This window comes from Lacerta agilis, chromosome 3 (assembly GCF_009819535.1).
Source record: "Lacerta agilis isolate rLacAgi1 chromosome 3, rLacAgi1.pri, whole genome shotgun sequence".
Taxonomy (NCBI): Eukaryota; Metazoa; Chordata; class Lepidosauria; order Squamata; family Lacertidae; genus Lacerta; species Lacerta agilis.
The window spans coordinates 95,605,783-95,632,442 of NC_046314.1; the positions used below are offsets into that span (position 1 = coordinate 95,605,783).

Here is a 26,660-nt window from a genome sequence, read left to right on the forward strand (position 1 = left end):
CAGAGATCAGATCCGTTAGCACTACACAGGTGCATAGCTACTGACTGGCCAGATGCATACCTGGATGATACAATGACATCAATGGGCTGTTGTAGGATGCTGCTAGTCATTTAGCAGTGGTGCATCTGCAAGGTGCTGATGCATCTCCTACCTGCCTCAGCTGCTGCCTTGAATCTCCTTCCAGGTAAGGTTGGGATGAGGAACCAGTGGCCTTTCTAATTTTGCTGGACCACAACTCACATTAGCCCCAGTTAGTGTGGTCAATGGTTGGGGATGATGGAGACTGGAGTGCAGAAATATTTGGAGGGCCACAGGTTCCCTATCGCTGCAGTGAGGGAATGAGACCTCTCCTCCCTCAGTGTCCACTCAGGGCTTGTACACACTTCCACTTGTCCCACCGATTTGTCCTAGGGAAACCCGCTCTTTAACAGTTGAATTGGAGCAAACATCTATCAGGTTTTCAGTGGACTGATGTTTGTTCCCACAAGAGGTGGTGGACTCTCCTTCCTTTGAGGTTTTTAAGCAGAGGTTGGATCGCCATCTCTCATGGATGCTTTAGCTAGGATTCCTGCATTGCAGGGGGTTGGACTAGATGACCTGTTGGGACCCTTCCAACTCTAAGATTCTACGATCAACAAAATTAGTAGGGATGAAAAAGGGTCTATGAGTTGCCATATTGGCTATTAGGGCTCAAATCTGATCATATTGTGCATTACCTTCTGAAAATCATTTTGGGATCTCATATTATCTTTCCTTTCACGAATTAAATATTGACTACCAGAAAGAACATAAAACATGCCAAGGAGTTACTGTAAACAAGTTTGTTTCATTTCAGTAAAAACATGGTTGCAATTTAAAAAACAACAACAACTAATCCCAATTTGTAGCCCTCCCTCTCAGAGGACAGTCCTTGAAACACAAATTTAAACATTTCATAAGTCATGCATTTAGGCTGTTCACATGCTTTTAGTTCCAGGGAATACCTTCAATTTATAGTCTGATTCAGCAAATTGCACTGAACAAACAAAGCAGCTGGTAGACAAATATTTGGAAAAAAATGCTTGAAGGTATAGCTGATTTCTGTTAAGGAGTCAATCGCTGTAATGTGAGAAAATAAATGAAAACGTAAAAATAAAAAAAGAAGCACAACCTATATTTGCGTTTAAAAACAAAAAGTTAATGAGACATGGGAAAGTATGATGACTGAATATTAAAGATATGCACTCCCTCTAAAGCCTTTTGATTTGATTTGATTTTTAAAAATACAGCAACGGGTTCTAAGACAAATGTTTCCTTTCTTCCTTTCACCATGACCCTATCTGTGTACCTTAAGGCACTTTGGAAGTTCAGTGAAGTTTCCCTAACATAGGATGGGTATGGGGGGGGGGCTATTTTCTCCTGTGAGCATCGTTAAGTTCCCTTAAGTTGAGATTCAGGCCTGATTTTGGAAGAATCCTCCACCCTTTCTATATTCACATACCACCCATTGTTTTGTCAGTCACCAGTAAATTATAAAGAATACCAATCTAGAATATCCAAACCTTTCAGGAGCAAAAGCCAGTTTCCGCAAATAGAACCCGCTCTCTATGCCTGGCCTAACATAAACCATCAAAACGCACAGGATTAATATTTCAAGATTCACGTTTTATAAAACAAAAGGCTGCTGAGTCAGCAGGCGAGTTGATCTGAAAATGCAGAAAGAGTCGCCGGAGAGGAAGTATTGTTTGGTAACGAATAAAAAAGAAGAGCGTAGCAGCTTCAGTCGAAGGCTCGAAGAACATCGCGCGAAGCTAGAGAATCAGGACTTGACTCCATTCGACTAAAGCTTCATAAAATAGTTCTCATTGAAAGCAATGTTGTTTTCAATATGACAGCAGTTTTATGGCGGCTTCTCCTAACTTGACACTATCTAGTTGTTGCTGGACTACAACTCCTATCAGCCCCACCCTTTGCGCAGCCAGTGGTGAAGGGAGGACAGGATGAACAGTGCAACAACAGCTGGACAATACCAGAGTCTCCACCCTGGTGCACTGTATATAAAACCACTGCTTCCTGGGTTCCATCTCACTATCACACACTAGGAACCTCAAGCCAAGGGGCTAAATGCCTCTATGTTGCTCCTGAGAATCTCCCTCACCTGTCACAGGCTTCTTGAGTGCTTTTGCCTAGCTGCAATGTGACCTTGAACTCTTGATGATTACTCTTGATTGCCCAAATGGAGCTAGACAGGAGTGTTTAAGGGTCTTGTCTATAAACTAGCACACTGTACTGATGTAAAAACTAAATTCACGGTTCTGTCCACTTTTGCCTCATGCCTTGTTCACAAGTGGTGTGTTGCCCCGGCCCTGGACGGTTGCCTACAAGGCCCAGATAAATACCCTTGGGCTGAAAAATGTCCGACACCCGTGTTCTAGTGTAAGGGAACCCAGGGTATATGGCTGCTGATGTCAGTGAGGACTTCATTCTTAGTGGCTCCCACTGGAGACGCTAAATTCAGAGGGAGCTCGCAATCTGGGACATAGCTGAAATACTGTCCCCTTGCTCTCAGACATTGCTGATGTTCAGGCTCTAATTTTGCTTCTCTTCAAGCCCATCATAGCGACAGGCATTTTGCTAGTATTTACAGGATGAAAAGGATTTGTGGTATTCACATTGACCTGTTTTAACAACTAAATGACTTAATTTTGCGTTGCCTCTGTAACTACACAGACCTCACATTTTTCATGTTAAAAACACGCATAATTCTATAAATACAGACAGATGGAAAACAGGCTTTAAGCCAGATACCCACTTCTGATTTGTTTTTTTAACAAGGCCCAGTAAAATTTGTAGCCTATTAAATTATAAGGCAGTTCGAATGATGTGTAAAATGAGATTTATGCCTTGCTGAATAAATATTGCCGCATCCTAATTTAGAACTTGGCAAATCTAGATTCATGGGCTAAAATAAGAAGTGGGTACTTTGTCATTTCAAAGGAACAGTTGGAATTATTATATTACTTGATTTCCCTGCACCCTTTTTTATTTACTCTGACAGCATTAGTTTACACAAGATTTCATCCTAAAACTCCTCTTTCCAGTAGCTTATGAGCAAAAAAAAAAAAAAACTTGTCAATGATACTAGCTAGAATGGATGATAGTTATACATGGCACTCTGATTCGCCAACGGTTTGACTTCACCCCCGGAGGCGCATTCCATTGCCTTTTGAGACAGATGGATGCCAACAAAATAACTCACACACAGGCAACACTGAATACAACCCATAAAGCAGAAAATTAAGACTGGTCCAGTGCCCCAATCTTAAAAGGGTGTGGGGGGGAAGGTAAAGGACCCCTGACAGTTAAGTCCAGTCGCGAACGACTCTGGGGTTGCGGCGCTCATCTCACTTTACTGGCCGAGGGAGCCAACGTTTGTCCGCTGACAGTTTTTCCAGGTCATGTGGACAGCATGACTAAGCTGCTTCTACCACCGGAAGCGGTACCTATTTATCTACTTGCACTTTGATGTGCTTTCGAACTGCTAGGTTGGCAGGAACTGGGACTGAGCAATGGGAGTTCACCCCATCACAGGGATTCGAACCAACCTTCCGATTGGCAAGCCCTAGGCTCTGTGGTTTAGACCACAGCGCCACCCGCGTCCCCTTTAAAAGGGTGAAGATTATGTACATGAAGCTCCTTGAATATTTAAAAGGGTGACGATTACGCCAAATATTCAAGGAGCTTCATGTACATAAATGTTGTCAGTACCCCTATAATGAACTGAACTAATATTAGTCCTGTCTTGTGGATGGAAGAATATGTGTTGAGTGGGGGGGGGGGGACTTTCCTAAAGTCACCTAGTTAATTCATTGTAAAATTTTATCTGGTGCCTGCCCAGTGCATGCCCTTAGGATTGCTTTAAATGTGACACTGGTTGTGTTAAAAACCAAACACACCTGTCAAGCACATGGAATCAGCACAGATGCCATGCATGAACCAGGTTGCTAGCACTCACACATGCAATATGAGTACACTGACAACATCTTATTAAAAATATTATAACTCACTTTCCGTTCAGCATAGAGTGCAACAAATAAAATGACCATGCAAGGGGGGGGGGGTCCAACACAACAAATTAAGGCAGCAAAAGCAATCAATAGCAGAGTGGATTAAACAATCAATAATACAGCTCATAAAAATGCTTGGGCATCGTGTATTCCTAGGCTAGAGCCTCTTGACATGCTAATGTTATATGTTCATGCCCCACTGCCAGGTTCATGTGTGACGCAATGCACTCAGCCCTAAGTTTTGTTCCTTTCAAACATGCCCAGCATCACTCTGCAACCAGACATCACCCACCACTACGCTAAACTAGCCATATTTTCACAATATACTAATCATAGAGAAACCAAGTTGGTGAGTAAGCAATCTGGTGTGTTTCCTGGTGTGTACAATGCTGCAAACGAGAGAGAGAGAGAGAGGAGATTATATAGAACAAAATGGCTCTTTGGGACCGAGAGTAAAACAGAGAGTCTTTCACCTTCAACATGCTGATACGAATCTGGATAGCTGTAGGTGGAGACTAGGCTGCGAGCACATTCAGTTTCATCACTTCTCGTTTTCCTCACTGGCCTCAAAATAATCTTTTCGCATTTCCAATGCATGCATGCTAACTCACTCTCACAATTGCAGACTCTGAGGTTTTAAATATTAAACAAGTGTGTGATGTTTTACATTGCTTTTAATTCTACATTTAATAGCATACTTAACGTATTTTATTGTTTTATGTGCTCTGTATTCTTCTTATCTTCTCTACTGGTTACTGACAGATTTTATTTATTTATTTATTTATTTATCTATTTACACACACACACACACACACACACACACACACAATTTGAACCTTCCATAATCATTTTATGTCATGGTGAGAAATGGGATTGTACAGGGGCCAGAACAGGAAACAGCATGCAAAAGCCACAGGTCACACATGCCTCCACATGTGAACGTCAACGGCAGAATGCATAAAAGAGAGGACGGGAGCTTCAGGCCTGGCAGCCAAACAAAAAAACTACAGGCCTCTCTAACCAGCCCTCAGAAATCTTCCCAGGTCACAACTCACACTGACCCCTGCCCATCTAACTGGGTGACCCCAACCACTCTAGGAATACAGAAGGAAAAAGGAGGGGGGGGTCAAATATTAAATGCTTCCCGAAACAGGAAAAACATCTTCAAATATTTGAAGGACGGTTGTAAATTTGGTTTGTGTTGCTCCAGAGGGTTGGCTACTTACCTGAACCAAAGTGTTCAAACTACAAGGGGGAGAAGGACTCAGTCTAAACACTAGGAGGAACTTCCTAGTAGTAATGGACGGAGAAACAGACTGCCTCAGAAGGCAGTGACTGTCCCTCATTAGAAGTTTTTAAGTGGGGAATGGATGGCTACCTTTCAGTAATGCCGTAGTAGCGGATGTCCTGAATAACTAGATGACTTTCAAGACACCTTCCAGCATTTATTCAACCATGCTTCCACTCTGAGCTAGGCCCTCAAATAATGAGAGTTGGGGAACTTGAAAGAGGACCCAGAGATGCTCACATTGAGTGCCAAGTTTCCACCTCTCCCCTTCCATGTTTTCCCCTCCCTTTGATTCCCAACAGCCTCTTTGGACATGGAAGGAAGCATTAATTTTTGGTGCAGTGCTGTTACACACAGTAGCAGTACTTCCTCTTATTTTCCTTGGGGTGCTGCAAGATACAAGCCTTACTGAATTCAGCCTTACTTCTCCAATTCTTTTCCACAGAAAGGATATATACACACATTTAGAATTACTGTCAAGAACAACAAAAACAAAAATGACAAACCTTTATCATAACAGAAGCCAAATAGGTGCATCACAAAAAGCTTCCTGGAGTACCAGTCTTTTTTCTTTTTCTTTTAATTCATCCAATCACACAAAAACAATTATCCTGTGTTTGTGTTTTCTTCGTATAGAGTTTGTATTAAACCAGTCTCTCTTTTTAATATTTGATCAACCATTGTATTTTAATATTCTGCTGGAAGCCACCCAGAGTGGCTGGGGAGTCCCAGCCAGATGGGCAGGGTATAAATAATAAATTTATTATTATTATTATTATTATTATTAATTAGTTTTTATTATATTCTACCTGTACTCATACAGAGCCCAGGGCAGCAACAACTTAGTGTTAAGAAACTCAAGATATATAAGCTAGGTGCCAAATGGCTCTGTAAACCAGGTCTATAGTTGCCAAAACGGAAAATCTAGTTGCCATTTCCATGGGCCAGACGGCTCCAAAGTCGTAAAAGTGCACTTTTAGTTCCATACACAAATAAGTACCTGAACTGCCCAGGCCACAGAACAGGTAAATGGAGAGAACCATTTGTAACAGGTGGGGGCCGCGTTCAACCCCACCCCCAGACCTAAGGTTCCCCACCTCTACTTTATAAATGACCCAATAAGCAACGGATTCTGGTCTGGGATTTTCATATGCCGTTTTCAAAGTGTTACAAAACAGATTTTGCACAGAAAACCAGGCACCTATTCCCTGCCTGTGCTCTCAGCTTAGATATGTGTGGCCAAGTCAAAGAACCCAAATAACACTTTCTATATTGCAGCTATGTAGCGTAGAGGTTAAACAAACAGTAGCGCTACACGACCGGTGCGACTTTTCTTCTGCTCTCTTTTGTCTTCAAAATCTGTACATCTCAAAGCACTTCCAATTTTGAGTCACTGTGGAGACAACACTTACAGTAAATTACTTCCCAGCATGCATCACTGTGTAGCTCAATCAAGCCGTATGTCTGCCAAGCATCGTGAAGATTTACAGTAACTGATGACCAATATTTACATCATTCGTTGTGAATATGCCAGAAGCTCAGACAAAAAAAAAGTGTACTTCATTCACACCAAATTTAAGCGTGTCATCAACAAGCCCGGCTCCAAACTTTTTACATCAAAACCAAAACTGTGCTCATTTCAGTAACTTACATAAAATTAAAGACTTGAAAACAGAAGTCCATCCAATCTACTAGAAAATGTTATTGATTTTTAGTCCTTGTTCCACTGAAAAACAGGAGCTTTTGTGGTCCACCAGGACCATATAACACCAGTCCTAAAGGATCTCCCCTGGCTCCCAGTATGTTTCTGAGCACAATTTAAAGTGTTGGTGCTGACCTTTAAAGCCATAAATGGCTATGGCCCAGTATACCTGAAGAAGCGTCTCCACCCCCTTTATTCAGCCCGGACACTGAGGTCCTCCTCTGAGAGTCTTCTGGCAGTTCCTTCACTGTGAGAAGTGAAGTTACAGGGAACCAGGCAGAGGGCCTTCTCAGTAGTGGTGCCCGCCCTGTGGAATGCCCTCTTATCAGATGTCAAGGAGATAAATATCTATACAACTTTTAGAAGGTATCTGAAGGCAGCCCTGTATAGGAAAGTTTTCAATAGTGTTTTATTATGCTTTTATATTTGTTGGAATCTGCCCAGAGTGGCTGGGGCAACCCAATGAGATGGGTGGGGTACAGATAATAAAATGCACCCTCTTCAGCACATGCTCAGTGGGAAACCTAGGACAGGAATACGGTATAAGAAACTGCCTTATACTGAGTCAGACCACTGTACCATTTACAGGCTCTCTCCCCAGTCCTAACTGGAGATGCTGGGGATTGAAGTTGAGACCTTTAGCATGGAAGGCTTGCGATCTACCACCAAACAGTGGCCTGCTTGAGTTTCCTTGAACAGGTTCATTGCCGCGTAATGCATGAACTTGCCTTACGTTTCATGCCGCCTTTGAAAGCTCTGCAAGGCTCACACAGCCCCGCGAGCTCCCATCCTGACACCCGTCACATCCACTTCAACTGTTCTATAATACTGGGAGCTCATAAGCCATGCATTATGCCATGAGTCTGCACTCACAGATATTTCTGCTGTTCGAGAAAGGTCAGGTCATTTCACATATTTTGTTACACGAGGTTAAGAGTTTAGAGGATTGCTCAACATTTGTCAGGCACAAGAATGCTGCCCAGGACAGAGAAGGTTTGGTTCTCCTCTTCTATGCGGAGCTTTGCTTTACAGCTAACCCAGGGCTTCTAATAGAAATAGTCTATGGCAAATGAATTAGCAGCTATTAAAGCATGCAGATACAGATTTGCATTCCACATTGCCTAAAATAAATTGCATGTGTTCTTTTGTTCTGTTTTTCATTTCTCTTGACTTAAAGGATTAGAACTGGAAGGCTCCCCAAAAGAATATAGAAATTTAATTTGACACGCAACAAAAGCTACTATGGTTAAGTGAGGCAAGAGGCTTACCGCTGACAATTGTACTTTTGCAAATTACAATGTGTGCGCATGCATAATTACAAAGCGGGTGATTTTTTTCTCCAGATAAAGAAACCACAATTGTAATTATTTTCTTACATAACGGCAGATCTAGAATACAAGGACTATCCTGAAACATTTTAGCCTGTTGTCCGCAGAGCATCTTCTTCCCACACGCTGACTTAGCACTGCGGTACTGAACTAAACCGAGAGTGGTAGAAAAGGGTACATTAAGGAAGGCACACAAACTATGTTCCTGCTTTGAATTACGCAGGTAGCACCTGCCCTGCTCATGCTAGTCCCACATCTGCAACTCAATTTAGCAGAAGTTCACATGCGGCTTGTATCCAATACACTGAATTAGAACACCCAATGTTCAAAAACGCCCTCCGTCTGAAATTAACAACCCTAAGCCGGTGAGAATCATATCCAATGAAGAACATTTTCCAGAAATAAAAATAAGAAAGATTTTGCAAAAGTTTTAATCTTCTGAAGCTAGGAGAAGCGATTTCAAGAATGTAGAACAATATTCACACACACGGAAATGTCTTTTTTGAACAGCAAACATTTTACATTTTAATATTGCCACATACCCAATAAAAGCAAATTAGAGCACAAAACCATACATTTTCTACTATGCACCAAGTTAAAATATATGGTCCTTATATAAACGAAGCATAGGAACAAACCAAGACACAATAAAATTGATAAAACATTTTAACAAACGTTTCACTTGTGCTTTGTCAAATGCAAATAAATAAGTTAAATATGTTCCCTGGACCTATCTTCAATGCACAAGTAGTCCAAAAGCAAAATATCTATTTGACAATCATAATTGCTTTTAATAAATCCTCAATAGCTTTTGTTCCTACTAATTTCCTGTCTAGCCATCAACACAACTCCCACTCCTACCTTCTAGAAAACACAGCTTCTTCACAGCTCCTAATATTAAGGTTCCAAAAGCATAAGGCTTTTTAAAAAAACACTAGCCACACAAACAGAAAACACTGCTGTTGTTTTATTATTATTTTAAAAACTCCACAAGCAGAATCATAGTTTTGTTTGATTGGGAACTAGGGAACAGAGAATTTGCATCACAATAAACAATAAAGAGTTTTGTCATTTGCGGCACAGCTGAAAATCTTTTTCCAGTGACAAAATATTGCAATCTGAATGGTAAGAAAATGTGCTACCCTGCAATGGAGCTGGGTGTGGGTGTGGGTGAGGGGGCTAGATCTGCAGACAGATTACAGTGCATTTATCATACATGGAGGAAATGCCTAGAAAGACTGAAATTAATCCTTCCTTTGCCCATGCAGCCAACCTGCAGATTTAAGAACAACTTCTCAGATCCAGGTGTCCCCATGGCCCCAAATTCACAATGCTTACCGGTATGTGTTTTCACTTCATGCAATTGAATATCTGACTCACTGAGCTGGTTTGGATATCCTTATCTCAGCTTAGTAAATCGACATCTTGCTCACAAAATTTGCTCTTTGCTCTCCCCTTTATGAGAGCCATAACTAAACCAAGAAGCCTCTAATTAATCATAGTTTCCTGTTTCATCAACCAGGAAACCATGGTTATCAGGTTCGGAACACACCAGGATATCAAACCAACTGTAAACCAAGCCTGGTAAGTATAGCTTAAAATTTCAGACAAAACAAGAAACTGGTGAATTCAGGGTTCCAGCTTCTGGGTTTCCTTGCAGCAAAAGTAAAATCAAAATGGTCATGTGAATGGGCAGTAGTTTTCTGCATATATCCACTTAGTAAGTCATTACTTAATGGTACCTACATAGCACTTGAAAAGGAACATGAATGAATGCTTTGGTAGACATGAAAGGAAGGAGGTGGAGAAAAGCAAATCATAGGAGAGAGTCACTCAAGTTAAAGCTACTTTAGATAGAGAACCCAAATGAGTAAGGGCTGCTTCAGACATTATGCAGTTGCAAAGCCACGTTTGACACCAAATACATACGCAAAAGTGAGACACAGCTAATTCTAGCTCCTTGGAATGTGTGCCTGAATGATACACATTTGAAAATGTATAAGGCTAAGTTACAAAACATTTTAACCCTTATAGAATTAATTTGCATTATAAATGTATTAAAAGTATTCACCCTAAGCTACCAGGACAGAAACAAGGTTGATGACTTTGCACAAAAGAAATCAATAACTCTGAAGCGGCTGTAACTCAGACCTTTAAAAACCAACCTGATGTAATAGATCTAAAATGAACACAGGCATTAAAAAAAGAAAAAGCTATAAAGCAGGAAAGTGTTGTTTTTTTTTAGAAGAAGAAGAAGAAGAAGGAAGAAAAAGAATATTCAGTAATGTTTGTATAAAAGTTTCATTTTGTCCAAAGTTTTCACATAAAGATGCTAAAATGAAAAGGTACATAAAAGCTTAGTAAGAAGTTATGGACAAAATAAGATATAATTTTACACTTAAAAAAAGTTTTTAGATTCTATTTAGATGATAGCCAAGTATAATAAACATATAAAAAGGTTAAGAAATGATAATAAGCTTTTAAAGGTTATGTTGTTAATAAGCTGAAGAAAAAAAGAATGTATATCCTAATAAAAGTTTAAAAGCAACATTTACAATGAAACATTGCTTTCTTTTGGGGGGAGGGAATTAACCTGAAAGAATTAAACAAAAAGCACTTCACACCATAATAAGCCTTGAAATACTCTCAGAAGCCTCGCTTGATTTATCTATTTTCAGAGTACGTAACGGAGGGCTTTGATCTAACCCAACACCCAAAAGCCAAATGAAACAACTGAAATCTTAAAATAGGCAGACTATAGATATAAACTTGAAAGGATAACAAGTAGCATGACATGCCGAGATACTAAACTTCTCCAGAAGCATAGAAAAGGACAGAAAATAAATTCTCACTGTTTCCCAGTACCAATTCAATGACGGAGAAAGGTCGGCCTTCCTAGGAAGCACCCCTTATTTTCCTCATCCCTGCACAGCAAATCGGCTTGCTTAGATTCTAAACGCAGGTGGCGCTGTGGATTAAACCACAAGGCCTAGGGCTTGGTGATCAGAAGGTAGACGGTTCGAATCCCTGCAACAGGGTGAGCTCCCGTTGCTCAGTCCCTGCTCCTGCCAACCTAGCCGTTCAAAAGCACGCAGTGAAGTAGATAAATAGGTACCAATCCAGCGGGAAGTTAAACGGTGTTTCTGCACGCTGCTCTGGTTCGCCAGAAGCAGCTTAGTCATGCTGGTCACATGACCCAGAAGCTGTACGCCGGCTCCCTCGGCCAGTAAAGCGAGATGAGCGCTGCAACCCCAGAGTCGTCCGCGACTGGACCTAATGGCCAGGGGTCCCTTTACATTTACCTAGATTCTAAACCAGGGATGGAGGCCTAACTCCAATGGTTGCTGCGCTATTAACTCCCATCAACCTTGTCCATTAATCTTGATGGATGAGACTGATGAAAGCTGGGGTCCAACAACATACGGAGGGCCACAGAATCCCCACTACTGTTCTGCACTGTCTGGTCTGGGTACTCGGTCTTAGATTAATTAAAAAAGGGGGAGGTGAGCGCTGAAAAGGAAGGAGGGCAAAATAAATGAGGCAATCACAGAATTATTATGTCTGCTAGCCGGGCTAAATTCCAGACGGGGGAGACCAGGGATGACCTTCAAGTGAAGATTGCAGGCCAGCCTTGCAGTGGAGTTCCTTTCGGCATGAAATCAGCCACGGTTGCTTTGTGGGCAACTGTCATTCTACAACAAGAGATGGGGAACCGTTTTCAGGGCAACGGACCACATGCCAGTGCAGAGTGAAGCAAAAGTGAATGGAGCATCAAATGTCAAGGTTACCTTTGTATCGTACGTAGGCCAGTGCCTACACACACTCACACCCCCTCTGTTTCCACCACCCAGCCAAGCAAGAGGCATTAAGAGGGTTCAAGGTTACAGAGTGGAAGAGTGGCCTATTTGCTCTCTGTTTTACACACAACACGGGAGACTCACCAAACTAAACCCGCTGCAGCTTGGGATTCTGTGTGTGCCGTGCAGCAGACAAGGTGCTCAGCAGGGACACAGATATGGACAACCCAAGAAAGCTCCATCAATCACGGTGCCTGTCCATAAAAGCAAGCTTAGTGTGAGAGACTAGGATGGTATCAGAAGGTTCCAGGAACCCTCTTCGTTGTGAGATTATTTTGTGTGTGTGAAGGGCATGATTCTGTGAGTTTGTTTGGGTCCTTGATGAGAGCCAGGAGGCTGGGTGATTGGGGAATTGTGCCAGAAGGAAAAGGAACAGATATCAGTATACATTAATTAGTAATTTGTATTAATCTTTTTATTGTGTGTGTGTGTGTGTTTTGGTAACATTTCTGGTTGCTGTTTTAGATATATGTGCACTGCTCTCTCTCTAGCAGTACAGTAGTGGTCTAAATAAATTAATAAACATAGATTTCAGTCAGACAAGAACAACTGGGGCAAGATGCAGTGACAGTGCGGGGTTTAGCCTGGGGAGAGTTCAGAGGGATCCCACGCTGACTTACTTGTGTGTTAAATGCACAGTAGTTACTGAAGAACTTAAAAGGAAGACACCAAGACTCACACTGAAATTATAGCATTTTATCAACGGGAAAATGCAATTTACCCCCAAAAAACATATCCACATACAATCAGAAGGTAGTGAGTTGATGTAATGGTTGGCATGCTGAACTGGGAGGTCAGGATTCAAATCTGCACTGTGCCATGAAGCTCACTGGGTGACGTTGGCCCAGTCACTGGTCTCTTAGCCTAACCTACCCCACAGGGCTGTTGCTATTGTTTTTGTAAGTATATTCTTGGATCTCCTTTGATATTCTTGGATCTCCTTTGATATTTTCTGGAACCCCAATATTATTATTAATATTTATTTTAATTTAAACAAAACAAATTAACAAAAGAAAGTGGAAATGTGGGAATACGTTTTAGGGTTTTCCCGCACGATAGCCACTTTGTTAATCCACGCTACTGCGCAGAAGGAAAAAAGATCTGGCCGGAGATTGGAGCCTGGATCCCTCTGTGCCTCCCCAAAAGCGTGCCAGGAAGCCTCCTGGTAACAGTCGCAAGACTGGTTTCCCGCCCGGAAACACTCGTTATTACAATGCTGTTATTGGTTGATGCTTATTTGATGACGCTGTATAATTTGCCAATAAATAGCCCTGCCTCTGTTAGCTCGGCGACGAGCAGAGCGACAGAGAGACGGAGAGCTCGCTCGCATTGAGTGCACTTGAAACTACCGACTGCAGTCTGTTTTATTTGGCCTCTTTCTGCTTCTTCGGCCACAACTTTTGCTTTGCTTCTTGCTGCCTATTCTATCCTCTTCAGCCCTTCATCTACTTCCAAAACTCCTCACGACCTTCAAGAACCCTCATAACCAGCGAACCTTCATAACCAGCCGGAGCAGGCTCTCAGACGACTGGTTATCCCAACAACTGCTTATCCCGACACATTACAGAGACCAAAGTTCAAATCCTCATTCAGCGACAAAGCGCCCCCCCCCCCGGGTGACCTGGGACCAGTCACACAATCTCACAGCCTAACTGGGATGTTGTGAGAGGATAAAATAGTGCACGGGGCACCTGCGGAAGAACCATGAACATCACCTCAAGTTCCTTGGAGGAAAGGTGAATGATTTGTTGGTTTGTTACATTTATATCTCGCCGTTTCAATTTCCGCCCTCCTTGCATCCTTTGCAATGAATTCTTGGATGTTATGTCTGCTCTGTTTCCAAAGCAGACATGTACCTCTTACCCCTTTTCAAGGTTAAAAGCTCTTATTCCACAGAAATTTATTCCTCTACTTTACACGGTGGATAAGATATCGTATCACTGGCTTTAAGACCAACCCAAGAAACGTCAGAGATCAGGTAATGTTTAAAGCTATGGCCCTATCCACACTTACGTACCTAGGAACAAGCCCCTTGGGATTCTGTAAGTGCTGACTTCTCAGTAAACATGCTTAGGACTTGACTGCACATCATTTCTGTAGTATTTTAGTCTGTAATCGAGTCCAGCAGTTGTAAGTTTGAATAAAAACCAATTAAGTAGTTTAAGCTGCATAGCTAACACTTTGGGTTGTTTTCAGCTTGTGTGCATGCACTTTGCCTCTGCATTATTTTAACGATGCCAACCGCCAAAATTGCACGTCCCAACTTGATATTCTGCAAGCGCATTTCAAGCCCTGAACCAGATCTGACTTCAAATTGCTACATTAAAGGTATAAAAAAGAAATAACGACGTTTGGATTTGGCTTTTCAATTAGCTCTCGTTGCACTGTTTATGTTTTGAACCAATGTGTGAATTTGAAAGGAGCCTAGAAATTTAACCTAACAGACAAATCCTTTAAAAAATAAATAAATTACAATTTAGCTGGAAATCTTAAGATCCCTTTCTGGAGGGATTTTGCATATCCAGTTGTTAAGTTTGAAGCACAACCAAGCCAATCGTTTTTAAAACCTTCACCACTCAAAAACAACTTTTTAGAGGTAGTGCTGCTTTTGTACTTTTCTCGTATATATTTGGTATTCAGCCAAAACATGGGATGTCAACACTTCAGAGGTGACAAAATAGAACAGTGCTTTCTTTTCTGTCATTAGCAGCTGCCTTTGGAATATGTACCACAATATTTATTTTGTTCCCCTATCTTTTCTTCAGTTTGAAGTAAACTTTTACACCCAACTCCAAAAGGGGTATGAACTTGGGACTCCAACTTCCATCAGCCCCAGTTAAAATCGCCTACCAAAAAATCATATTAAGAGAAACTGCTTGCAGAAATGTGTACATCAGTCAAAACTACATACAGAAATGCGTATGATAATTTGCATGTGGATTTTTAAAAAGAAAATGCACAAACTGCTGCAGAATCGTAAAAAAAAAATAGTTTAATATTGGTGGAATGACAGATCCTTCCATCCCTACTCAGTATAAAGGCATCACATTTCATTTTTACCTGCAACACTCAAAGCATGCCTCACTTCTCTTGAGACTGCATTTCACACCTACTTTACTGAGCTGTCCTACTCTAGTTCTGTGTTGCCAAGGACAGATGGCCTTATTTTACCAAAATAAAACTCTTAAGTGCAAGTAAAAGCCTAGGAGTTCATTTCTCCTTTCCCGAAAACAACCTTTGGAATTCCTTCCCTTCCAAGCTATAATACTGATTATTTTTGTATGAGTTGATTTGAATCTAAATAGCAAATCATTAATCAGCTTGGGGAGTCTTAGTCAATAGTAGCTTACGATGCCACAACTGCACAGGGTAACTTCCTAACTTTCATTTTAGTTATTAGCCATTGGACTTACAAACTGAACACTTTGGGCTAAGCAACAAACCACCAAATTTATTTTATATGCCCACTCACCCATTTCAAAAAGGGTGTTCAATCTTGCCAGTAATTATTGCAAGGGAAATGTACGCTCTATATAGAAAAACATCAGATCAAACAGAAGTAAACCAAAGTGGAACATATGCAGTAAAAGGCAGAGAGAGTCTAATCATGTACTGTAACTGGCTTTCCTTTTACAGCCAACAGTCAATATACATGTAGAGACTGGCAAAATCCCAGCCTCTGTTCAACTAGAATGGAGAACCGGGCTGTTGTCCACGCACATTTTACTTTTTTGTGTTCCACCACAAAAAACGGCCTCTCATCATACGTAACTTTCAATAAACAGAAACCTCCCTCAGTTAAAACACTGCATAATGAAAATTCCCTACCGCACCAGGGTGAAAAACAAGATTGTAGCAGCAGAACTGCACATCATCTGCAGCATAATCTTAAACATTCAAACAGACACTTCAAATGCTCGCCAGAACACTGAAGTTTTCACCTCGCTCCTGATATCCAATCAAGAGTAGGGCCTGACAAACTTCCCACAGGAGGTAGTTTAACAACTTCTCTCAAGATTTGCATTCATTTATGCCAAACAGCCTGACAACACACAGCCCTAGTAATACAAGCTAGTGTTTTAAGTAGAGGGTGCACCTGCAAATTTAAAACCTTTTTGTGTGAAGGTGTTTCAAGGTCCCACAGCAGACAAAGCAATAAGGAAACCAGCAGGAATTTTGAAAATAACTACCCTAAGGGGACCATCAATCGCATATGTTATCTCCGTTTGGAGCCTTCTGACAACCTCTTGTGTATCACTGTGTTTAATGCCCATTGCCTCACAATCCACCACCAACAATGTGTGGTGTAATTTCCCCCCCAGTGATTTATTTTTCCCCATGGAAAATCTTATGTTTCCTAAGTTCATTAATAATCATGAACGGGTGCCAACTGCAAATACAACACTAGGCAAGCTTAGCAGTTTCAAAGTTTTTAGCTTTGATTACTAAATGCAAGTAAAACAGAAATGCTAATGTTTTTTGTTACTTGTTGAAGACAAACCAGTCAGTGAACACTCAACATAAACATAAAATATACCTATAACCATCTGTATTACAGAGGAAGTACATCATAAAGATGCTAAATTAAATCCCTCTCTAAGACATCACAAAATTTTCTGAGGCAAAATGATTTTCCCCCAAGGCAGCTTACCCTAACATACAGAGGGAAATTTTCCAATTCAAAATTTTCCAGAAAAACCTGCAATAATTCAACTCACCAAGAGTTGCTGCCAATCTCTTGGAGTTTTCATATCAGCTAATTTTGTTCATTTAATTTATAAATTACTTCCTATAAAACATTGCAAAGTGATTCAACAATGTGTGTGTTCGTAAAACACACAATTTCTAATCCAATGTAGATGAAAAAGAACAAAAATCTTCACAGGTTTCCTGGAAAAGGACAGTCTTCAATATGCACCAAAAGACAACAGAGATGGCGCCTGTCTGATACACAACTGGAGGGAATTCCAAGAGGTAGATGCTACACTAAAGGTCCAATTTCTGCATCAAATGGAATGGACCTCCTGATGAAATGCTATCTGCAGGAGTCCCTCTATCTGCAGAGCATAGTGATTGACTGAGTATATAAGGGGTGAGATGATTGTTTAGGTATCCTGTTCCCAAGCTGCATTGGGTGTAGTACACCAAAATCAGCACCTTCAACTTAGTCCAGTAGAGGACTGACAGCCAGTACAAGTCTCTCAGCACTATGTATCATGGAGGTGATATTTGCCCCTTGCACCGAGCAGTTGAGCCACTGAATTTTGCACTCGGTGCATCTTCCAGACCAACCTCAGGGGTATTCCCACACAAAGCGCATTTCAGTAGACCAAGATGGAAGTTACCAGGGCATGGAACAACAATGAACTCATTCAACTATGAGTCCATGTGATAAATCAAGTAACATATGCACACCTTTCCAATGTGGTCACACGCAGCGTAGAGACAGGGGTGGGTCATTCCACATCAAATCAACACAAAAAACAAGGGTTTCGTTATGGATTGTGGGAAAGTTGTACCCAGTAGCCATTTCCTCCCCAAGATGTCCAAAAAACGTACAATTTTCATTACAAGGAATAAAAAACCCATAAATTTCATTCTTTGTCAAGAAACAGCATGTCTTTGCAATAATTTTCAACATCATAAACTTTGGATTCCATCATACCCATACACTGAAAATTGAGGTTGTCTAAACCTATGTTTTACACCCAAAAAGTACTTTTTTTAAAGGCATTTATAAAATCTTTTGAGTGCTGCTGTATTCCCCCCCCCCTGAAATCCTCATCCTCTTATTGAGCTCTGTGTAAAATTTCAAAGAGATCTGATCATTGGTTGTGGGGGGGGGGGGATGTACATGCGCCAAGGGTCTCAAGAGGGACAGACAACACAGATTTCACGAAACTTTGAAGTGCTATAAAATTAAAACCGTTTGAGATAGAGGGGGGAAATTTAAGGGGGTTTCTTTCAACCCTAAGGGAAGAGTGTACACCAAGTTTCACCAAAATCTGAGATGGTGGGTGACGTTCACATGACGTGGAATGGCCCGGGTGGAAAACGCAAACAGCAGGTAAGAACATATGAACTGCCCATGGCACCTTAGTCTAAGGGTCCATGCAGAGAAGGGTTGGCAAACCAAATGTGGCCCTCTGGACTTCTCTATTTGGCCCTTGGCACTTTCTACAAGCCACACCTCCTCTCCTCAGGCCACACCCCTCTCTGGCCTTGATTGTCTTTCCCTGCCCGGATTATGTCCTTCAACTCTTGATGTTTGCCTCTTGCTTCCCTGAATGGAGATAGGAGCGCCCACTACATGAAAGCAAAATTTAGAGTCACTGCTCTGCCTGCTTTTGCCTCTGGCTCCACCTACAATTGGCATGTTGCCCTGAGAAGGTTGCTCAGAATGGAATGTAAAAAAAAAAAAAAAAAAGTTCCCCATTCCTGATGCAGAGCACTGATCCAGAATGGACGATCCATATATTCTTACCTGCCTGCATTCTTCTACATTCCACATTGCAGACTTCCTCAAATGCACACGTTGTCGCATTCTCAAGTGCTTAGCATGCTACAACGAAGCGGCAAACGTTTAACTTGTGACGCTACATTGCATGCCCCTAGCTTGCATGTTCCCTGACTTCCAGTTTTGTGGCAAATTATAGGTTGCCATTACATCTGAACTAAGCAAAAACTATGGGGTTTTTGTTGTTTTTTAAATCATCACCACAAAATTTAGATTCCACCTTTCCTCCACGAAGTTCAAGGTGAAGTACATGGTTCTTCCTCTCCCCATCCAACCTGGTGGCCAGGCCATCACAACATCTTTGAAGCAGACAAAAATACTGGAATTTTTACAAGACATAAAGTCATAAAATTGTAGAGTTTGAAGGCACAGTGAGGATCATCCAGTATTACAGCTGTCAATACAGCTGTCAAATATGGGGATCGATCTTGCACAAGCCAATCCAAACTCCACAAATATAGTTCTTTAAAGACACACTCTCTCTCAAAGAATTATATATAAAATCGTTTTTATATATCCTAACCCCACTTCTCAAATTCAATAGCACTTGTTTCTGAGTATACATTTTTGGATTCCCCTACAAACTTTTTCCTCATCTAATTAGCTCCCTTTGCTATTGAATTTTCTTAGTATAATGAGGTCTCTTGGGCAAATGTATGTTAAATGTCAGCACATGGTGCAAAATATATTTTATTTCTTATATATTTTTAAAGCGCGTAACACTATGGCACAATGAAGGAATACTGTAGAGCTGGCCTGAGAAGCAACTCCCAAGACAGCATCATGCAAGACTTTGTAGGCCAGGGATGGGGAATCTGTAGGCCTCTTGATGCTGCTGGACTACAATGCCCATCATATTTGACCACTACCCATGCTGACTAGGGCTGATGGGAGCCGGGAGTCTAACAACATCAGGAGGGCCATTGGTTCCCCAATGCAGGCTATCTAGTACAGCCTGCTTCATGAAGGAAATCCAAAGAAACAGCCAGAGGAACAAGGACAATTGCAGACCTCAAAATACACCAAGGTTGCTGGGGAAGCCACACTGGAGAGAACGACTCATGCCACTACCCAGAGAAGGACGAGAACTTAACAGATCGGAGACCTAGGCCCAAACTAACAAAATGAACTTCAATAAGGGCAAATGAAAGGTTCTGCACTTAGGCAGAAAGAACCAGATGCACAAACGTAAGATGGGGGCACCTGGTGTACTGGAAGCACATGTGAAAAGGATGCTGGGGTCTTAGTGGACTCCAAGCTTAACCTGAGTCAACAGTGTGGTGCAGCAACAAAAAAGCTAATGCTATTCTAGGCTGCATCAACAGAAGTATGTGTATAATCTTTGACAGGCTTCCTCAAATTGGCCCTCCAGATGTTTGTTTGTTTTTTTGCCTACAACTCCCATGATCCCTAGCTAGCAGGACCAGTGGTCAGGGATGATGGGAATTGTAGTCTCAAAATATCTGGAGGGGCGAGGTTGAGGAAGCCTGATCTTTGAGAATTCTTGGAGACAGGCAGGCTAGAAGCAGGCTAAAAGATTCCTGCACTGCAGGGGAATGGACTGGATGACCCTTGTGGTCCCTTTCCATCACTACAATTCCATAATTCTACCCAGTTGGGAACATTGGAAATTGACATACTGAATCAGTCCATTGGTCCATCTAGCTCCATACCATCTAATTCGACTGGCAATGGCTCTCCAGGGTTTCAACCCTACTTGCAGATACACAGGACTTAAGATGGCGTATTCTGCACACAAGGCAGATGCTCTGCTACTGAGCTGCAGGCTTCAATTCATCTTAGGACATATATTACCTACCCTTGACCATCTTTGCTGCCCTCAGTGAACTCATTCCAATTGGTGAACACCAATGGTTCCTAAAGTGAATGATACTACCCCTAGAAGAGGGTGGTGGGATTACCTAGAGGTGTAAATGACTCTCAGACTTTGGAAAGCTGGTATCACTGGACCAAGCTCATCACTTTTACTGAACTGATTATGCTAAATAGCTTTAATTGGATTTTGAATAAATGTGCAATTAATTGAATTTTATTTTGTTCTTATCTTCCTTAGTGGGTCCCACAAACCTGAATAATGCCATTTTACAAGGTAAGGTGGGGGGTGCTGGAGATGCGTTTATGGAACCAATGGGGTGGTAGCCCCCCAAAATTTGGTAATCACTGGTCTATACCTGGATGTGGTGCCCAGAACTGAGCACAGGACTCACAATGAGGTCTTCTAATCTTTTCAGCTACAGAACAAGTGAACGTGGAAGCCACCCACAACTTGCCTTATTTCAAAGCGAATTAAAATTGCAGAGATGTGCCGAAAAACTACAGTGAACGATTCATTTTGTCAGACACACATGGATCTCACAAAACCAAGCTCATCGTTCAGTTTTCCTTTAAATGCAAAACTGAGGGTTTACAAGCAAACGCCTTTGAAATGCGCAGTGTCGTTGCTATTATTTTATGTATAAGCTTTTCTTATCATAAACCAGAGACGTGTGCTGGGAAAAGACAAAACAACATACAGATAATGCTTCATGAAAACAACACAAACACGGAAAATAAAAAAAGCATTAACTTTTGCACAGAAAAAGCTTTCTCCAAAAAGGGGGGAATCTAGTTCTGCATATATAGGACCTGCATGTGTCATAAGAAGGCTAGGGAATAAAGCAGTCACATCCTTTGTGGTTGTGTACAATGCACAGCAAATACAGTGCCAATGAGACTCCATCCACCATCTTTATCTGCCCAGAGGCATATATCTGAGCCATGCTGAGCATTTTAAGTACCCTGCAGTGCCCCTAACGTCCCACTCTAATACAACACAATGCCTGAGATTAAAGCTGGGTGTATTATTGAATATGTTTCCCCCTGAAAACTCAACAATTAAATGAGTTTCAAACCAACCAAGTGGCTGGCAATCCATTCCCACACGAGGAAGTGTGTCAAACTTTCAGGTCCTTCAAAGTCTTGGAAGCTTAAGAGATGCTACATGGCGGTACCTCCCACATATTCCACCATACCTTAAATCTTTACAGAAATTAGAAAGAAGTACACAACTTGAGGTGGTTTCCAATATGGATACCACCTACGGTCAAATAAACAGTTTGTTTAATCAGCTAAACAGCATTTAATAAACTTAAAAGGTATCACAGATCAATCACGCAAAACATATTCTTTTAGCAAGCATTGATTATTGTTGCTAGAAGTACTTACGCAAAGGAGAAAGCGCCACTTTTAATCTATTAAAAACTCAATTGATTTATCAACTTCCTTTGATCAGATAAGCGCCCTAGATTCCAGTGGTTCAATTCCAAAGAGACAGGTGCAGAAATAGCTATTTCTAGAAGCGATGCTCTGTCTCCTAAACTCAAGTCTGTGAGACACTACACATGCTCAGGGACACTCTTACTAAGAAAGCTTTTAAGGGTTCACAGTGCTTCAAGCACACATTCTCACTAACTATCTCAATATTATGATGGTTTATGAACAGTGCTTATGAAGTATTATCACTGTATTGCAAATGTGGAGACGAAGCAGAGAAACAGCAGCTTACCCAACGGGGTGGCTGAGAGATAGGAACCTAGCTTAGGCCCTACAACAAGTTTGTGGGTAAGCTACCATTTGAACCAAAAACTTCCTGCTCATAACTCACTCTTTGCTATCAGTGGTACAGCAGCGCTCATCATTGTTATTTAATTAATTTTTACATTTACAACCCCCCATTTCCTCTAAAGACCTCAAGGTGGCATACATGATTCTCCTCCTCATTTTATGTTCGCCTTTCATAGTGGACGGGAGAATTGAACCTTGGTCTCCCAAGTCCTAGTCCAACACTCTAACCACTACACTACACCACCACACTGGGTCATGCACTTATTACTTCTCACACTCATAACATGCACACTCTTTCCAAAGAGGAGGAGTACTCGGTTCAAAAGAAGCCTGGCAATTTTCTTACATCCACCCACGCACACAAAAGCAGACCCCCCAAAAAATGTGTAGCTGGGCTCATGCCTCAGCTGTTGACATCAACACCTTACATTTAAAACAACCTTATACCCTCTTTGACACTAAAAGGAAGTTGGGGACAGTACATCCTTAACAAACTATAGTTCCCGGGACACTTTCCCGGGACTCTTGATTTATATTGCAACCCTGAACATGTTCAGAACATACACCTTCACCGACTTCCAAATCGCTTCCCAGTCTGATTCAAAATGCTGGTTTTGACATAGAAAACTTTTAAGATGGCTTGGGACATGAAGAATGACACCCCCCCCCCCGTATGCACCTGTACCCATGCCCCAAGGTCCTCTACAAAGACCTTTCTCCAAGCGCCCTCTCGAAGAGGGGCTATGAAATGGCTAGACCACTGTGTCTGGCGGCGATAGAGAAACATGGAGACCAGAGAAGAGACACATTGCATCTGAACTAATGCTTACCATACATTATGTGAACAAACCTTGCAATTCCTCCGCAAGAAAACAGTCAGAGCCTGTACTTTTTGCATTTATTATTATTTAGTTAAATATGTATACCACTCTATACCCACAGTTCTAAGGGCAGTTACAACATAAAATCACAAAATACATCATAAAAATAAAAGCAACCCAATAAACAACCTACTTCCCACCACCTTTTAAAGGGGCATTGGATGCCAATCAAACCAAAGGCCTTCTTAAAGAGAAATGTTTGCATCTGGCACCTAAAGGTGTATAACGAAAGCGCCAACAGAACCTCCCTGTGAAGAGCATTCCTTAAACGGGGAGCCACTGCAGAAAAGGCCTGTTCTTGTGTTGCCACCCTTCGGACCTCTCATGGAAGAGGCACACGACGAAGGGCCTCAGAAGATGATCTCAGGATCTGGGTAGGTTCATATGGAAAACATTTCGTTTCCCTCCAAAACACCCGATGATTAAAATGTCACAGCCTTTTTAAAAAATGCCCCACCCCAATCACTGGTACACTTAGTTCCACCAAGACTTAGGCCAGGATGGGGAACCTACCAGGGCCACATTCCCTTCCAGGCTTCCTTTCAGTAGCCCAGAAGCAAAAACGGAAGGGGCAACAAACACAAGTTCTACCTTCGTAAAGCAGGCTAGTTTCTCTACACTCAAATCTAGCTTCCATTCAGGCCGGTATGAGGCAGGAGTTGAAGGACACAATTTTCCAGCCATGATGCAAAAATACCTTGGTTTCTGAACTCTGGCTCGGGCCATAATAAATATGTTAGTCTACTCTTGAAGGTTAGTCCTGAAGGTGCCACAAGAGAGTGGGTTGGTCTTGTTCTTCTAAAAGTGGAGTTCTAGCTCCACGCCCCAATCCTAAACACACTAAGCAGTTAAGTCCTATTGATCACAGTGGGACTAACTTCTGAGCAGGGAGGCAGAGTCGACTACGATGCCCCACCAGCTTTTTAGTAAACACTGCAGATTATATCACATTAAAAACTACTAGACAGCTGGCAAGTGGTTCCAAACCAATTAGGCACATGGTTTCCCCCCAAATTAATAAACTTTAATCTCATAGCCAAGAACCACATTCGCACTATACATCTGGAAACCTACAAACTGACTCTTAAGTATTTTAAACCAGGGTTGACATATGACTAAAGACACCTTACTTGGACGATTAATTGAGTAATTTAAAAAAAAACAACTGCTTATGAATTAAAACAAAAGAAAAACAGGCATATTTTGCTTTTAAGCTTAATGCTCATAGGCACAATTCAAGGATGAATATGCAAGAAAAGGACACGCGTCTATTCAAACATGGAGTCCAGTTGCCCACAATTTCGTACATATTTGTATTAAAAATAATTAAACATTTTATTTAAAATAAACTGCTACCAGGTTAACCCGGACAACTTTTGTAAGGGATCAAAAGATTTTTTTTTAACTGACTAATCAATGAAAAGTTACAGATCTAATTTTAACCTCTTGGACGAAGCATGTGAATCCTGCATTAACCCAAATTACACAAGCAGATATGGATTCTGTTCATGCAACGCTCTCGGGAGTCAGACTCTGGAAACAAGGAAAATATATATATAGTCTCAGTACCGGCCTTCCATATTATTTATTCCCCTTCTCCGGTTGCTATATTTTTATATGAAACACAACCGCAACACATAACCGTGTTCTTTTCTGGGTTTTTTCAGGGACTGACTCATCTCTCTCTTTTTTTTAATTTGCATCCATCTTACTTTAAGTGCCTCTTTCCTTTTGATGAATGCTAAGCGAACGCTACGGGGAAAGAAAGCATGGGTGTACGGGCTTAGGGAGTGGCCAAGATGCAAATCTCTCGCTTTCTAATTTCCCACCGACTGGGAGCAGGTAGGTAAGGCAGCGTGTGCGATCCGTCGTTGCCAGATCCACCCATTTGGTTCCATTGCCACACCGCGGGCAGCTCCCTGCACACGCACCCGATTTAAAAGATCACGCTGCCCTCTTCCCGCCCCACCCCCCGCAGTGCGAGGACTCGCCTCGATTACGATTTTTAAAAAAAAACACTCACGGCCTTGCACCTTACTTAAGGAAGCACGCAGCCAGGGGGGAATTTATTTATAATAAAATAATAATCATAATAATAGCCAGGCTTAATGCTCTCCTTTTTTCTCTCTCCTCCTGCTGGGATATCTTGCAGCAAGGAGCAGGAGGCAGGGAGGGCCGCGCCCACTCAGTCCTACATACCGAAAGTGAGTGAACTTACAAACTTTAAAAAAAAGAAAAGTTGAGTTTGCAAGCTCCGTGCAAGAATGGAAGTTGTTAAGCGTTTTGCCTACCTGGTGCAAGTCTGCAACAAGTGCATGCAGGGTCCGTGTGGGCGCAGTTTTTAATACATATAATGGATCTGTATTGTGCAGCGACGGGGCAATTGCAATTTTAATTTATTACCGAGCTGCTATTTACTCGGGTCCTACTTTGCTTACAGTACAAGCTCTTGCTGTAAACAAATATCGCTCCGCCAGGAAACATATACTTGCATATCTACACGCAACCCTGCCGCCTCCGCCCCCTCTTCTCTCCCCCCCCTCTCCTCCAGCCCCTGTGCAATGCACCCTCCTCCCCTCCAAGACTGTACCGGGGGGGAGACGGAGAGGAGAGAGGTGGAAATAACTAATCTTCGCTCTTTCCCAAGCCCACGCCAGGAGGACAAGCTCAAGGGAGCTGGACTTACCTTGTGCATTAAATTCCTTGCATGCCACTTTAGGGTGGGGGCTCTGACCCCCCCTCTCTCTTAATCTCTGGTGCAAAATCCCCGTGTCAGCAAAACGCTGTCAAATTATTTTCGTGCAAAAGAAGGGGGGGGAGAGAAAGCAGAAGCAAAAAGGGGAGGAGGCTAGGAGAGAAAATCGAATCCCTCCGCCGAGATGGGTCTGGTCCTGAGTTGCAAACCAGGAAGTAAGGTGTCAGTGGCGGCAGTTAGTAGCAGAGCTAGGAGCCCTTCGCCGGGGTCTCCTGCCTTAGGAGTGACCTGCGGTCTGGGAGCAAACTCCGGCAATTTAACGGCGTGTCTTCTTGGGGTTTTCAGAAGGGAGGGTGTTTTTTCCCCCTCTCTTTTCGACTGCCCCACTCGTTTTCCTTTTCTAAGGGCTGCAGTTCCCATGCAGCAGGTACGGAGGACAAACCCACCTCCCCATGCGCTGCTGCCTGTCCGAGTTGTCGGCGGCGCCCCGGGCCAGATTCCTGGGTGGCGAGCAAAAAATTGCACTCGGGGACGAGGAGATTCCCCCGTGACGCTCCAGGCTCGGGGTGTGCAAGCACACGCACGCACACACCCTGCTTGCATGGCGCGCCGTTTCCTCGTTCGCTGCTTCGTAACTCGGATCTTTCTTGAATCCGAGCAGAGTTGGGCGGAGGGCGGGTTCCATTTCTGCAAAGGAGCCGAGGAGGAGGGTGCGTTTTAAA

The 26,660-nt window shown here is 42.2% G+C and overlaps 1 protein-coding gene across 1 annotated transcript in view; it reads right to left on the reverse strand.

Annotated features, from left to right (window-relative positions):
• Positions 1-26,228, reverse strand: part of TRERF1 (transcriptional regulating factor 1) — a 66,361-nt gene extending 40,133 nt beyond the window's left edge. Inside the window, exon 1 of the mRNA XM_033144846.1 lies at positions 25,930-26,228. The gene's annotated coding sequence lies outside the window, so the exon portion shown is untranslated. The remainder of the gene's footprint in view (positions 1-25,929) is intronic.
• Positions 26,229-26,660: the final 432 nt, after the last annotated feature.